The 17,466-nt window shown below is 36.5% G+C and overlaps 1 pseudogene; it reads left to right on the top strand.

Annotated features, from left to right (window-relative positions):
• Positions 1-11,537: 11,537 nt before the first annotated feature.
• LOC125105175 (60S ribosomal protein L17-like) lies at positions 11,538-12,446 on the top strand (annotated as a pseudogene).
• Positions 12,447-17,466: the final 5,020 nt, after the last annotated feature.

A 17,466-nucleotide genomic window follows, 5' to 3' on the forward strand; every position in this document is an offset into this window, starting at 1 on the left:
AGGATGAGAGCAGATATTTCTCCAAAAGAAGGCATACACATGGCTAACAGACACGTGAAAAAGGCTCAACATCCCCTGTCATCAGAGAAATACAAATCAAAACCACAATGAGAACCCACCTCACACTTGTTAGAATAGCTATAATTAACAACATGGGAAGTAAAAGATGTTGGCAAGGATACAGAGAAGGGGAAACCCCTTTATATTGTTTGTAGGAATGCAAGCTGGTGCAGCTACTCCAGAAAACAGTATGGAAGTTTCTGAAAATTTAAAAAATAGAACTACCCTATGACCTAGCAATTGAGCTGCTAGGCATTTATCTAAGAGACACAAAAGTAGTTATTCAAAAGAGCAAATATACCCTAATGTTTATAGCAATAATGTCCACAATAGTCAAAATATGGCAAGGGCCCAGATGTCCATTAACAGATGAATGGGTAAAGGAGGTGATGGATATATACATACACAATGTGTATATATATACACACACTGTACATATACAATGGAATATTATGAAATATTATACAGCTATCAACAAGAATGAATTCTTGCCATTTGTAATGACATGAATGGAACTAGAGGGTTTTATGCTAAGCAAAATAAGTTAGTTAGAGAATGAAACATGATTTCACTCATATGTAGAACGTAAGAAAAATAAACATGTGAACATAGGGGAAGGGATGGAAAAATAAATTAAGATAAAAAACTGAGAGGGAGGCAAGTAAGAGACTTCTAATATAAAAGACTAATATATAACATATATTATATAATATATAATATATAATATAAAGACTCCCTTTATATAGGGAACAAACTGAAGGTTGCTGGAGGGGAGGTGGGAGGAGGATGGGGTAATGGGTGATGTGCATTAAGAAAGGCACTTGATTTAATGAGCACTGGGTTTATATGCAACTGACAAATCATGAAATTCTATCCCTGAAACTAAAAATATACTATATACAATATACTATACTATATAATATACTATATAAAATAATATACTATTAACTAAATTGAATTTAAAATTAAAAAATGAATAAATATATAAATAAATAAAAGATAAAAAGATAAAAGAATCTTTGACATTAACCAAAGTCTCTCATTAATCTAATGGGGTTTATTCAGGAACGACTAATGAAAATTAGTAAGAACAGCAGAGTTTGTGGCATTATAATTTGACCTGCTCCTATCTTCCTCCGTGAAGCTGGATTGTAAGTTTGAAAATCAGTAGCCTTACAACCACAGTAGCTACCCAAACCAGTAGCCTTGTGGCCACTGGAGGAAGACAACCAAATGGGAGCTTCTTTAAAAGGAAGTCTTTCAGGCTAAAATTAAGGGACACTTGATAATAACTTGAACCCACATAAGTTTGTAACACACCTTCTCCTACCTGATTTAAAAGGGAACTCCATAAAGCAATACTTGTAAAATTGTGTTGATGAGTTTATAAAGTGCAAATATATAATTTTTATGATAATAATGCACAAAGTAAAGGAGAACGAAGTTATAACAGAGGAATACTTTGGCATACTCTTTAAATTATGTTGGTATTAATTTGAATGAAAAGGTGTTAAGTTACCAGGTTATTAACCACTTAGGAATAACTGAAAAATATACAGTGAAAGGAACAACAATAAATTAAAATGATATTGTGGAAAATGTGTATTAATATAAAAGAAAGTAATAATGAAAGAGTATAGAAAAAGACCCATAAAACACATAGAAAACAAAATAGCAAAATGACAGGCATAAACTTTATCATATTTGTAACTACCTTACATGTAAATGAATGAAATATTCCCCGAGCAAAAGACAAAGTTTGCTGGAGGAAACATGAAACATAATCTAACTCTACTTTGTTTACAAGAGATACACTTTAGATTAACAAAAGCCTAACATATTGAAAATAAAAAGGATGGAAAAAGAATGCAAGCAATAATCAAAATAGAACTGGCCAGCATGAGACAATATATACCAGCATAAGATAAAATAGACTTTTTTTTTTTAAAGATTTTATTTATTTATTTGACAGAGAGAGATCACAAGTAGACAGAAAGGCAGGCAGAGAGAGAGAGAGAGAGGGAAGCAGGCTCCCTGCTGAGCAGAGAGCCCAATGCGGGACTCGATCCCAGGACCCTGAGATCATGACCTGAGCCGAAGGCAGCGGCTTAACCCACTGAGCCACCCAGGCGCCCCTAAAATAGACTTTAAAACAAAACCTGTTACTACAGACAAAGATATTTTATCTGACAATGCAGCAATCTGTCAAGAAGACAACAATAATAACTATATATGCAAATATTACAAACTGCAATAACAAAACCTGAAAATGGATGAAGAACAGAATAAAGAAACAGACAGTTCAACAACAGTTAGAGATTTCTTTCAAAGTCTCCATTTTCAATAATGAATTGAATGATGTGGCTGGAGCCAGAGTGTGTTATGCTAAAAGATATAGGTCAGTCAAATAAAGACAAATATCATATGATTTCAATCATATGTGGAATATAGGAAACAAAACATAAATATACAGGAAGAAAAAAAAGAGAGAGGGAAGCCAACCGTGAGACTCTTAACAATAGAGAAGAAACTGTGGGTTGCGGAGACAGGTGGGTAGGTAATGGGCTAAATGGGTGATTGATATTAAGGAGCCACTTGTTATGGTGATTGTTATATGTAAGTGATGAATCACTAAATTCTACTCCTGAAACCATTATCACACTAAATGTTAACTAACTAGAATTTAAATAAGAGTTTAGGAGGAAAAGGGCCTGATGCCAATTTCAATGTGTGTGAGAAAGAGGCTTTCCCACACCAAAAAATGAATTCTCTGACACCAGCTGGATGTCCTATAATTCAACTCGATTCTGACATTATCCACCCAGAGAAATCATGGATTATATCCCGTAGGTTAAGGGCTCAGTCCCAAAGATTGGTCCCTACCCTCACTTTAGACACCAGTTGCAAGCCCAGGTTATGAACTACATTTCTGACTGACCAGCTTTAAATTGGAGGTTCCAATGATTCACCCCTGTTTCCACCCACTTGGTTTGGGTTAATCTGCTAGAGGGGCTCCCAAAATTCAGAGAAACATTTTATTCACTAGATTACTTATTTACTACAAAAGTATTAAAGACCACAAATCAACAGTCAGATGAAGAGATAAATGGGGTGAGATTCTAAACAAAGGAGCTTTTGTCCCTGTGGAGTTTGGCCTCATATGGTCACACATGGAAACATTCTGCTTCCCTAACTTGGAAGCTCCCTGAAATCCCTCCTTTTGGTTTTTTATAAGGGTTTCATTACATAGGCATGATTCATAAAACCATTGACTATTGGTGATTATTCAATCTCCAGTCCATCTCTCCTTCTTGGAGATCAGTAGGTCGTTGTTATGGTAAGCAGCCCTTCTTTACATAGGGTCCAAAATCACCTCATTAATGTAACAAAAGACACCTTTATTGCTTTTATTGCTTGGGAAATTCCAAGAATTTTAGAGGTTTTATGACAGAAACAGCATGGAAACTATATATATATATATATATATATATATATATATATATATATATATATATACCTTATTATAAATCACAATATCACACTCAGTCAACAGGTACTTCTTGAGCATCTAATATGTGCCAGTTGTGTCTGAAGGCTATGGAATGGAAAATAATTTAATTGTTCTTTAAGCCCCTTGACCAAAGGACCTCACCGTCTGCTCAGGAATAGAATATCACTAGGAAGCTTTTAGTGAACATGACAATATTACATATTGCTACAGTCAAATGGAGACTAAGATGATAACTGATGAGTTTATAATTATTTAACACAGCTATTATTTAATGTGAAAAGTTTTGCTGTTCATGTTCCACATGAACTGGAAAACCTTAATACTTTATTTATAAGGGAAAGTACGGGGGCAGCTCCTCACAAGATGCTTAGAATGTCCCCATGCTTGGCTTAAGGCTCTACCATCATCATTTTGAAATTCTTAATAGTTTTGAACAAGGATCCTTGCATTTTTATTTTACTCTGGGCCCCATAATTTAGGTCCTCTCTTCTCCTGGGAAGAGAGATTTGATTTGGAAATCATAATTGCGACCACTTACTGTGTGTTCATTCATGCCTGGAAGGATCCTAGATGCTTAACTATCTCCTCTAACCCCGACATCAATCAATTTGTGGGAGAGGCAATGACCCAAACTCATTTCTTTTCTTTTTGATCCATTCTTTTCAGTTTTTTTAAAGATTATTTTTATTTTTTTTTAACATTTAAAAAATTGAAATTCAATTAACATACAGTGTATTACTGGTTTCTGAGGTAGAAGTTCTGGGATTCATCAGTCTTATATAATATCCAGTGCTCATTACATCACATGCTTTCCTCTTTAAATGCATGATTTATACTTTGAGATATTTTTTAAAATTTTTGAGGGAATAAAACAGCCCACCTCTGTGAATAGTTTGCTCTAGAGAGTCTTAAACATTCTCAGTTCACAGTTAATTGTACCCTTAATGTCCCAGTGATTTTTCCCTAAGCCAAAAGAAATACTTAATATTTCTATTTATGAAATAGTTTCAAACACATTAATAAGTATTTATGTCCTAACAACTTAGTACCTGAAGAATAATATGTATAAATTGAAAGAAAAAATAAAATTTTAATTTTATTCTTAACCATAATTTCTTATGAATGGTATGTGGATGCACCTGTTGGGTACTAACAGCATCTAAAATATTAAAATTAGATGAGACATGCTACTTTTCTTCCAAAACTATCAGAACAACAAACCAAAAGCAATGTGACATCATGGAAGATAATGTGATCTAATGCCAAAGTTAACTTAATCTGAGCTAGCAGCTCTCCAGATGTCCTACACATGTAATTATGTTTTCCTCAAAAATTTAAGACATCCAGGAGGGCTCATGAGTTCCTTGAGTTACCCACTCCAGGTTACAGTTTGTTTATGCAAAGCAATACCTCCTTGCTGGGGAACAAGCATAGGTAGTCTTTTATCCTCTGCATGATGATATTATATATACAGAAAATCAAGGAAAGAAAGAAAAAAGGGGGAATGAAAAAGAAAGTTCCAGAAATGTATTTTTATGCAGTAACACACACAAAAAATTTATTTTACTAGACATTCCATATCAGAATACAGTTACAATTGCAATAAATTTCATTATCTACTTGACTTTTCTATAACTTAAATAATAAAGTATAATCCCAAATGAAGAGACAGAGTCACTGCTTTCCAAAATAAATGTTTTCTCAGTGTGAAAACTGGAAGTGTAGTAATGCTTACAAATGTAATAAATTCCAAAAATTAGGTAGTGCTTAAACAATTATTAGCAACCAAGAGTTTCCTTTTACTTTTCCTTCAAGTAAGCTGGCATATGGAAAACAAACTATATTCAACCACTCACTTAAGTCTAGTTAAAGTCAAAAGACAAGAGGAATACTGTTCTTTAATCCTGATAAAAACAAAACACAAAAGCAACTGTTATTTATAATTTGTAGTTAGTAACATGTTATTAGTGGGTTGTTAGTTGATTTTATCTAGTAGTAACTAGGTAGGTATTTTTGTTTGTTTTAATGCCATGTTGCTTCAAGAAGGATGAATGGGTAACTTGATTTTGATGAGAACAAAAAGATTGTACATTTCATTTTACTTGTTCTTTTTATGTTTGAACTTTGGACTTCGATGTGCTTATTTGAAAATCATATGTTGCTACTGCCATCTGTTGGATGGTATGTGAGACCTACTCAGTCAGAAGGACCTTTTAAACATCCAAGTATCTGTCCTTTCCGTCTTTTAACTTTTTTTTTTAAAGATTTTATTTTTTTTTATTTATTATCTTGACAGAGAGAGAGAGATCACAAGTAGGCAGAGAGGCAGGCAGAGAGAGAGAGGAGGAAGCAGGCTTCATGCTGAGCAGAGAGCCCGATGTGGGGCTCGATCCCAGGACCCTGGGATCATGACCTGAGCCGAAGGCAGAGGCTTAACCCACTGAGCCACCCAGGCGCCCCTCCTTCTTTTAACTTTATAGCATGCCTCCAAAAGGTAAGATTCTTCCTTTACTCTGTTGATGTGAGGTATGGTTGCTGGCTGCCAGCCCCAGAACCCAATTTATTTGGGGAACATCTTCTATTGTGGTGAGGCACTTTCTTTTCAGGAGTTTAATTTCTTTCTATTAAAGAAAGGGTGTGAAATTTTTATCTTTCCATGACTTAAAAAGTGAGGCAAGCTTATTGGGGAGGAAAGATGTTTTTGTGTCTGAGTATGTTTAGGAACAAGCATATTTTTAGTATGGGGTGGTAGAATCTACACTTGACTAAAGAGCAAGGGAAATCAGTCAAAATTCTGTTGCTAGACTGTCATGCATTTTTGAAACCAGTGATTTTACTTCTCTGGCTGCAGTTTCCTCAGTTGCAAGATGAGATGTTGGACTAGAACTAAGAAAAGCGTATGAGCTCAAGATCCATGTGGTTTTCTCTCTCTAAAGAGTCATATTCAAGGACTAGCAGTCATAGTAGCTAATACGAATATCAAAAGAAATACCAGTCTGAATCTCTTGAAAAGCATGAAAAAAGTGCCAATTTACCAGTCTATGGGAAATCCATCTTGTCACACAGCCCTTTTGTCCTCCTCATTTCTTATTTTTCTATTTTCTACATGCTCTAATTGTCAGTCCTCCTCCCTCATTACTCCTCCCCATGCTGGTTCTCTGAGATGTGACTATTTTCTCTCTCCTTCCTGTCCCCACTCTTGTTTAACCTCTTGCTTCCAGTTTCCATATTTCTCTGCATTTTTCTCTGATTCTGCATTTCAGATTTCCAAGGACCAGTCTTGGAGAAATAGCCTCTTCTCTGAGGTGTGGGAAGTCAAAGAAACAAAACCAAGGGAAACATACTTCATATTGGTCTGGGGAGGCAGGAGAGGCAGGAAACATATAGAGGCAGGAACCAAGCACCCACCCAGCAGGAACCTTGCATGATATAACTACAGTACCTGTAGCTGAATTAACTGATTAGAATGCACAATTGAATTTATTGCCCTTTAGTTAGAGGTTTTTAAAGATAGAAGCTATCTAATTCCTATTTTAATTCTTGCTAAAGAAAGAAAGATGGGGATAATTATTGAGCTCAATTCTATTTACTTTCTTGAAATTTGATGTCTACAAAACCTGGAGTTTATTTACCTTTTCCTTCTCTCTTCCCTTCATGCCATTCATTTATACCAGATTGGGGAGGAAGTGCGTTTAGTAAGAACTCCTTTTTGGTTTCTTCTCTGAGGATGAAGTCTTGGTTGAGCTTTCAGTAAACACAGCCAGAATGGGGTCTGGGAGTGGGGCTGTATTTCTTCTAGTGTGAGTTCTCCAGGGGAGTAATCATGAAGTGGTTCTCAAAACCTACCCTGAGGGGCATCTGGGTGCCTCAGTGGGTTAAAGCCTCTGCCTTCAGCTCAGGTCATGATCCCAAGGTCCTGGGATTGAGCCCTGCATCTGGCTCTCTGCTCAGTGGGGAGCCTGCTTCTCCCTCTCTCTCTCTGCCTGCCTCTCTGCCTACTTGTGATCTCCGTCTGTCAAATAAATAAATAAAATCTTAAAAACAAAACAAAACAAAACAAACAAACAAAAAAACCGTACCCTGAGCTAGGCCTACTCTCTTGGCCCTTGCTGCCATTCATCTCTCTGACCTACCTAAACTCTCTTAGTGGTGCTGAGGTTTGCTGTGGTGAAAGGGAATGCTGCCAGCCTGCACAGATAGTTTCTCCTTACAAAAAGGTTTGGGGAATTTCCTAGACTTATATCTTACCAGTTCTGTCAGTGAGGTTGCAGAGGACCCCAGGCACTTGGGGTGGAGGGGAGTAGCCTGCAGTGTGACCAGCCTGAGGCCCACCATGGAGAAGGTCTGCAGAAGAAAGATCCCATTTGTTATGATGGAGAGTAACAGCCAGTTATACATTTGGTGATGGTGATTCATTTGCTCAGTAGAGGTTTGGGAGGATTACAGTTTGAATTTGAAAAAGTCATTTCTATATATGGCAATGAAGTGACTCTGAGCAATCAGCATGTACTATATGGAGTTTTGTCATCTTTGGTAATATCACCAATGTTACTGTATTGAGAAAATTATAAAATGGAACTGTCATATTAAAAAAGAAATTATTCAAACAAAACTCCATGCTAGGGGTGCCTGGGTGGTTCAGTCAGTTAAGCATCTGCTTTTGGCTCTGGTCATGATCTAGGGTCCTGGGATGGAGCCCCACATCCAGCTCTCTGTTCAGTGGGGAGACAGTTTCTCCCTCTCCCTCTACTGCTCCCCCTGCTTGTGCATGCTCTTTCTCTCTCACTGTCAAATAAATAAATAAATCTTAAAAAAAAACCTTCCATGCTAATAGCATTATGACATAATGGAGTTCTATCACCACCAATCTCTTGCCTTAAGTGTACAAGCTGTATATATATTTTTATGTATGCATACACACACACACACACACACACACACACACACACACACACACATTTTTCTAAATCTTCTGGGCTTTAAAGCTTGCTTTAAAGGACATAATGAAGCAATGAACAATACCATATTCCCAGCTGCCAGAGCCAATGTGTATCTCCAAACAGTGGCTGGGTGAGGAGCCAAATGTCAACATTGTCAACATTGTCCTCTCCAGCTTTGCTTGAGGAAGTGGATGAACATTTGTTTCATGATTTGACAGTGTACAAAATGAGCCTGTCTGCAGCCCAGTTCATCCACTCAAAAGTCATTTTATCTCTGCTGGCACTGGAGGATCCCTGTCACTCATGGTCACCAGGCAGAGAACTCATTGCCAGTATAAATATTTACCAAGTCCTTCCCTCAGGATGGAGAGCTGAAGTTCCCAACTCTCAGTTCAGAAGGGCATGGCATAGCTCTTTTGCTTCTAGTATCTTTTGTACTGGAGGAACCATTGTTGCAGACTGGTCTGTGGAGGTAATCACCTCCCTTAGCTCTTAAATAGTAGGTGAACATGGAGGCAGTCCTGCACATTAAAGCCTAAGGCTCTGGTACAGTTTCTGGAGGCTGTGTGGCCCTTGAATGATGTCCTTGCCAGCAAAGCTGCATAGCCTGCAGGATGAGAGGCCGTTGGCATGTGCTGACTGGGTGGACCTGATTCCTAGGTATTGTGGGAATGCAGAGTTGCTTCTTCACCCATGGGGCTATGCTGTGATGAGAACCTTGGCAGGAGATGAGGGGCGATCTCAAGTATTCAGGCACTCCAATGCCTTTAATATACTGTTATGTGATGGAATGTAACATAACATAACATAGTATAACATAATACAACATAATATGTTAATATGGGCAAAAGGAAGTAGGGTTTTAAGGGACTAAATGGGGACTTTGACTTGAAATCTATGGATTTCTCTTGTACTTTATTTATTTCCTTTATTGATGTATAATTGACATATGGCATACTAGTTTCAGATGTATGACATAATGACTCAACATTTGTATATATTGCAGACTAAGTCTAGTTAACATTTATCACCATACAATTTATAAATATACAGTATTATTCTCTATAGTCACTATGCTGTGCATTACTTTCCCAGGACTTCTTTATTTGATAATTAGAAATTCATACCTTTTGACCCCCTTTACCATTTCACTGAATCCCCATCTTTACCTCTGGCCAATACCTAATTCTCTGTATCTAAGAAATTGTTTTTGTTTTTATTTTAGATTCCCCATGTGAGGTTATTTGGTATTTGTCTTTTTCTGTTAGACTTATTTCACTTAGCATAATGCCCTCAAAATGTATCTATGTCGTCATAAATGGAAAAATTTTATTCTTTTCTGTGATTGAATAATATTCCAGTGCGTGGAGTGTGTGTATGCATATCCATTTTCTCTATCCATTCATCTGTCAGTGGACACTTAGATTGTTTCCCTATTGTGGCTATTGTGAATAATGCTGTAGCAAACATGGAGATGCAGAATATATATCTATATATAGATATATAGATATACACACACAGATTATATATATTATATACTATAATATATTTTTTCTTCAAATTAGTGTTTTTGTTGCTAAGTGGAATTGCAGGATCATATGGTATTTGTATATTTTTAGGACACTTCATACTGTTTTCCATAGTGGCTACACCAATTTATATTCCTACCAACAGTGCACAAGGATTTCCTTTTCTCCATATCCTTGTGAACACTTGTTATTTCTTATTTTTTATAATGTATGGCAAACACGCACACACACCAATATTCCTAAACCCCAAATTAAAAAATGTTCTCTCATTTTTCCTGATCAGTTAGGGATCTTATCTGTTACTCCACTGAATATTACTTCTTTAATTTAGAACTAAAATTTAATGACTTCTATGTTAAAGAGAAACAGGGGACACAGTGTTCTTTCTTATTTTTAGAATAGCCATTCTAATGGTATGAAGTGATATCTCATTGTAGTTTTGATTCAGATTTCCCTGACATTAATGATGTTGAGCATCTTTTCATGTACCTGTTGGCCATCTGTATGCCATTTTTCTTTAGAAAAATGTCTATTCAAATCTTCTGTCATTTTGAGATTATTTAGGGGTTTTTGTCTTTTTTGTTTTGTTTTGGGTTTGGGTTTTTTGTTTTGTTTTGTTTTGTTTTTGCTATTGAGTTGTGGGCATTCTTTGTCTATTTTGGATATTAGTCCCTTTTCAGGTATATGATTAGCAAGTATTTTTTCCCATTCATTAGGTTGCCTTTTCCTTTTGTTGATGGTTTCCTTTGCTGTGCAAAAGCTTTTTAGTTTGATGTAGTCCCACTTATTTATTTTGGCTTTTGTTGCCTTTGCTTTTGGTATCAAATCCGAAATTCATCTGCAAGACTCATGTCAAGGAGTTACCTTCTATGTTTTACTCTAGAAGTTTTATGATTTCAGGTCTTAAATTCATATCTTCAATTCATTTTGAGTTAACTTTTCTGTGTCATATAAGATAGTAGTCCAGTTTCATTTTTTGCCTGTGGCTGTCCAGTTTCCCCAACATTTTTAAAGGGACTGTCCTTTCCCCCACTGTATATTATTGGCTACTTTGTCATAAATTAATTGCCCATATATGTATGGGCTTATTTCTTGGCTCTCTGTTCTGTTATGGAATTCTCTTTTAGATTTCACCTCATTTTTTAAAAAACTGCAATTAATTGGGTTTTTGTATTAAAATTGCCTTTAAGTTGACTTTGAGTTTATCAGAGGTGCATATCTTCCTACTTTGATAAGGCCTAGTGACCACTAGAAAGACAGAAGCTGAGACATGAATGATAGCTGATGCATGAGTGATGATAACTGCCAGTCACAGAGTCCTTCTGTGACTGTGCTGAGAGTATCATATGAGTTATCACATTTACTCCCCAATGCAACCCATGGGACAGGGACTTTCATTCCTGTTTTCAAAAAGGAAATTGAAATTTGAGGGAGGATCACACAGCAGAACCATGCTTGGAAACCTTCCCCCTAAGCAGCCTGAGGTGAACTCTGAAAATGGTTCACTATTCACATAACCCAGAAAACCCTACAAAAAATCAAGAGGCTCAAATCTTTATGTTCACCTTTTTAATTGTTTTTTAAAATTATGTTCAGTTAGTCAACATACAATACGTCATTAGTTTTTTATGTTACGTATTTTATTTTTATGCATTAGCTTTTTAACTTGTATTTTTCACACCTATATTTTTTATAGATGTATGCTTTATTATAGTCCTTTTTTCACTATTCAATTTTACCTTTGCATATATATGTTTTACTTATAATTTTAGGACATAGTGTCCTCTAACACACAGAACAAAATACACCCAGGAACAACAGAAACAGTGTTTTGTCTACACTTCATGTTCACTTTAAGACCACACATGAAAGCACCCAGGCCATCAGGGGTATACATATCCTATAAGCCACTAAGTATCTAAAAGATAGCACTTTGTAGAAGCAATGTGTGCCATTCCATTGCTACAATGGTGGAGTTGGTAGGTGTGCCCAGGCCAAACAATGGGACTGGACACAAGATTGGTGGCCCAAGAAGAGTGCTGCATTTTTACTGCCCATGCTTCAAAATGCAGAGACAAATGTTGAACTTAAGGGTTTAGATATAGATTCTCTGGTCATTGAGCACATCCAGGTGAACAAATCCGCCCCCCCCCCCCAAATGTGGCATAGAACTTACAGGGCTCATTGTTGGATTACCTATACATGAGCTCTCCCTGCCCCACATCAAGATGATCCTTACTGAAAAAGAGCAGACTGTTCCTAAATCAGAAGACGAGGTTGCACAGAAGAAACAGATATCCCAGGAGAAACTGAAGAAAAGAAACTTACGGCCCTGGAGTAAATTCTGCACAGAATAAATGCAGAAAGAAAGAAAAAAAGAGAAAGAAAAGAAAGAAGAAAGAAAGAAAGAGGAAAAGAAAGAGAAAAGGAAACATGCTTGTATTCAGGAATCTTGTCCTCAAAACATTGACTTAATGATGGAAAGCTTTGCTTCTTTCCAGGGGCTCCAGCAAATACCTTGTTGTAGTGGATTTCCCTCTAATTTGGGTGAGAGCTCTTACTTTATGGTGCCAAATCAGTGAGTCCCTACTCTCATGAAAATTATAAACTTGTAAGTCTAAAGATAAAGGTATAGCATTTATCTAAAATATTAACTATTAAGTGCTTTGTGCTATTCCAGAAACAATATTGCCCTATTATACTATCATAACTAGTCTCTTCTATTTGTATGTCTACAAATCTAATGTATTTTCTTGTATTCTGAGAAATAACAGCCAGGTACTTTTCTTTTCAATTTATCCATCATCCACCTATCTATCCATACATATATTCATATAATTATCCACCCATCTAACAGTTGTTGTCTTTGACTTAGTGTGAGGTATCTTTTGTAAAGATTGGGAGTCATACAAAGATATTAACAAACAAATAAAGCTTCTTTCCCCAAGTACCCAGAATCTAGTTGGGAGAGACTCTCTATCTAGATTTATAGCTGTAACATATAGGAGAATGAGGCAAGTGCTGTGGAAGAGTAAGAATTTGTAAATGAATGCACTCTCCCTAGGAGCCACTTCTGTGGCTTGATGAATGGGCAGGACTTTGGAAGGGGAGATTGGCTGGTGGAGAGGACATTCCAGAGACAGAACAAATGGGTAGGTGTGGGATGTTCAGATTTGTGGGACCTGGGAATGTTAATTGTGGAGGGAAGGGGAGAGGAGCTGGAGCAAGGTTGAAGAGGCAGGCTAGGGCCAAGCTATAGAGGGCTTGAGCACCAGGATAGGTGGTTTAGGCTGAATTCAGTAGGAGTGGGGTTCGTGAAGGCTTTTACAACAGGGGAAATCTATGACACAGGTTTAGTAAGAAAAGCATGCTGCCTAGATCCTGGCTAGAATCCTGGCTCTGTCTTTTTAAGCAGTGCTCATTGTTAAGTTCTCCGAGCCTGAGTTACCACATCTGTAATCTGATAGAAATGATACCTACCTTGTGGTCTTGTTTGGAGGATCCAGTGAGATCATGGGTGTGAAGTGTCCACTGGAGATCCTGAGGCATGGGGGCACTTGGGCAAGGTGGCATTCTGATGAGGTTAGGAGAATGGTGCTTCGGGAATCTTATTGTAGAGGTGGATGGTGGAGGTTGGCAGCCTGGTTAAGATAACTACAGTGGTCTTGTGAGGCATCTGGGGCTTGAAGGGAATGTCAGCAAGAATGGAATAAAAGGATGGAATAATAAAAAAATGGAATAAACAGATCTGAGAGAAAAGGAAGAATGGATGGAACCAGAAGCTGATGGGAGGTATGATTGTAGGGTGAGGGGGCTTTGGAAGCAAGTGTGACCAAAAGGGATTCTAGGGCCACTTTCCCAGCAGCACCCAGCCCAGGAATGTAGGCCCCGTGACTCTAGAACAGTCCTTTCTATTGAATTTAGGAGACAACTTTGAATTTAGGAGACAACTTGTTTCTCTCAAGCCAGAACAAATTCTGAGAGTTCCTGTTTTCACACAAGATTCTGATTCTGATGCCAAATTTTCAGCTTCAGGTAGCAAAGGATTTTCAGTTGTCCTTAGGGTTGAAACAACATAGTGCTATTTGGCTTCCTCCCATGCAGCCAAGTTGGCTAAAAAAACTTTCTTTTGTTTTGATTTGAGTAGAAAGCACACTGCTGTGTGGTTCTTGACATTTACTTTACCCTGGGAGCAGAACTTTATCTTGGAATGCAGTGGTGGTGGGTTGAAAAGATAGTCCTCACAGGCATATTTTCCACATTTGTACCTTAGTCCTCACCTTCAAATACTTTTATCTCTGATGGCATCATTTACAACCATGCTCAAAAAATGTAATTAAGGAACAAAAATAACTCATGATTACTGAACCGTAATGAGATAGATGCTTATAAGCACTTTCTCTAGGGAAACCAAGTGGGCATCTACCACATGAAAAATGTATGACAGAGGAAGGTAATTAAAAGTTGAAATTAGGCTAATGTATCTGACAAAAGAAAAAAAACTTTAAATTAAATTGGTAAATTATTCAATTATTGACTCATTGTCTTAATTAAATTGTATGATGTTCCAGAATAACACTTTATGGGCATCAGGTATGAGCTTCTATTCTGGGGTTTCTCAGTAGCCTGTGGGTGTCCTTGTGAAGAGAAGGCCTTAATGAGAAGACTCAGATATTTGTGCTTCTTTTTCTTTTTAACTTTTTATTTAAATTCCAGTTAATTAACATACAGTGTAATATTAGTTTCAGATTTACAATCTAGTGATTCAACATTTCCATACAACACCCAGAGCTCATCATGACAAGTGCTCTCCTTAATCTCCATCACCTATTTCACCCATCACACTTCTAACCTCTCATCTGCTTACTATCAGTATATTCTTTATAGTTAAGAGTCTGATTCTTGGTTTGCCTTTCCCTAAGCCTGTGCTCTTTGTTTTGTTTCTTTAATCCCACATATGAGTGAACTCATATGGTATTTTTCTTTCACTGACTAACTCATTTTACTTACCATAATACTCTCTCACTCCATCCATGTCATTGCAAATGGTAAGATGTCATTTAAAAAATTTTTTTTAGTTTTTATTTAAATTCCAGTTAGTTAACACACACTGTAATATTAGTTTCTAGTGAAAATCTGGTGATTCCACACTTCCATACAAGACCGAGTGCTCATCAAAACAAGTCCCCTCCTAATCCCCATCACCTATTTAACCTAGAGTTAAGAGTCTGTCATTTGAAAATATCTTCTCTCATTCCATAGGCTGCCTTTTAGTTTTGTTGATTATTTTCTTCACTGTGCAAAGCTTTTTATTTTGATGTAGTCCCAATAGTTTTTGTTTTTGTTGTTGTTATTTTTTCCCTTACCTCAGGAGATATATCTAGTAAACAGTTCATATGACTGAGGCCAAAGGGGCTACTGCTTATATTCTACTCTAGGATTTTAATAGTTTCATGTCTCACATTTAGGACTTTAATCCATTTTGAATTTATTCTTGTGTATGGTGTAAGAAAATGGTCCAGTTTCATTGTGCATGTTGCTGCCCAGTTTTCCCTACACCATCTGATGACGAGACTGTCATTTTCCCATTATATATTCTTTCTTGCTTTGCCCAAGATTAATTGGCCATATAGCTGTGGGTCATTTCTGGGTTCTTTATTCTGTTCTATTGGTCTATGTGACGTTTTGTGCCAGTACCATACTGTTTTGATCACTACGGGTTTGTAATATAACTTCAAGTACAGAATTGTGATGCTTCCAGCTTTGCTTTTCTTTTTTGGGATTGCTTTGGCTATTTGGGGTCTTTTGTAGTTCCATATACATTTTAGGGATGTTTGCTCTGACTCTGAAAAATGGTGGTATTTTGATAAGGAATGCATTAAATGTGTAGATTCCTTTGGGAGGCATGGACATTTTAACATTCGTCCTTCCAATCCACGGAGCATGGATGGAATCTTTCCATTTCTTTCTGTTGTCTTCAATTTCTTCCATGAGTGTTTTATAGTTTCAGAGTACAGGTCTTTCACCTCTCTTGTTAGATTTATTCCTAGGGATCTTATGGTTTATGGTACAATTGTAAATGGAATTGATTCCTTAATTTCTCTTTCTGCTGCTTCATTATTGGTATATAGAAATGCAACAGGTTTCTGTACGTTGATTTTGTATCCTGAGAATTTATTGAATTTGTGTATCAGTAATAGCAATTTTTGGGTGGCGTCTTTTGGGTTTTCTATATAGAATATCATGTCATCTGCAAATAGTGAAAGTTTTACTTCTTTCTTGCTGATTAAGATGCCTTTTTTTGTTGTTGTTGTCTTATTGCTAATCTGAGGACTTCCCATATTATGCTAAATAACAGTGGTGATAGTGGAAATCTCTGTCTTCTTCTTGACCATAGAGGAAAAGCTCTGTTTTTCCCCATTAAGGACGAAATTAGCTGTAGGTTTTCCATATATGTCCTTTGCTATGTTGAGGTATGTTCTCTCTAAATCTACTTTATTGAAGGTTTTTTTTTTTTTATCATGAATGGATATTGTACTTTGTCAAATTCATTTTTTTTGCATCTATTAAGATGCAATTCTATTCTATTAAGAAGATCATGTGGTTCTTATCTTTTCCTTTTTAATGTGGTGTATCACGTTAACTAATTTGCAAATAGTGAACCACCCTTGCAGCCCGGGAATAAGTCCCACTTGATCATGGTGAAAGATTGTTTTAATGTACTGTTGGATTTGATTTGCTAGTACTTTGTCAAGAATTTTGCATCCATATTCATCAGGGATATTAGCCTGTAGTTGTCTTTGTGGAGTCTTTGTCTGGTTTTGGTGTCATAGAATGAATTTGGAAATTTTTCTTCCATTTCTATTTTTTGGAATAGTTTGAGAAGAATAAGTATTAGCTTTTCTTTAAATGCTTGGTAGAGTGCTCGCTTCAGCAGCACATATACTAAATGCTTCGTAGAATTTGATTACCAATTCAATTTTTTTGTCAGTTATCTGTCTGTTCAAGGTTTCTATTTCTTTGTTTCACTTTTGTTAGTTTATACATTTCTATCAATTTATCCATTTCTTCCAGGTGGTCCAATTGGTTGGCATATAGTTTTTCATAATATTCTCTTATATTTGTATTTCTGTGGTATTGGTTATTTCTCCTTTCTCATTTGTGATTTTATTTATTTGGGTCCTTTCTCTTTTCTTTTTGATAAGTCTAGCTTGGCGTTTATCAATTTTGTTATTTCTTTCAAAGAACTATTTCCTGGTTTCATTGATATGTTTTATTGGTTTCTATATCATTTATTTCTGTTTTAATGTTTATTATTTCCTTGCTTTTCCTGGTTTTAAGTTTTGTTCACTGTTCTTTTTCTAATTCCTTCAGGTGGATGGTTGATAGTTTGAGGGGTTTTTTTGCTTCTTAAGGTAAGCTCCTA

Source organism: Lutra lutra, chromosome 7, assembly GCF_902655055.1.
Source record: "Lutra lutra chromosome 7, mLutLut1.2, whole genome shotgun sequence".
Classification (NCBI taxonomy): domain Eukaryota; kingdom Metazoa; phylum Chordata; class Mammalia; order Carnivora; family Mustelidae; genus Lutra; species Lutra lutra.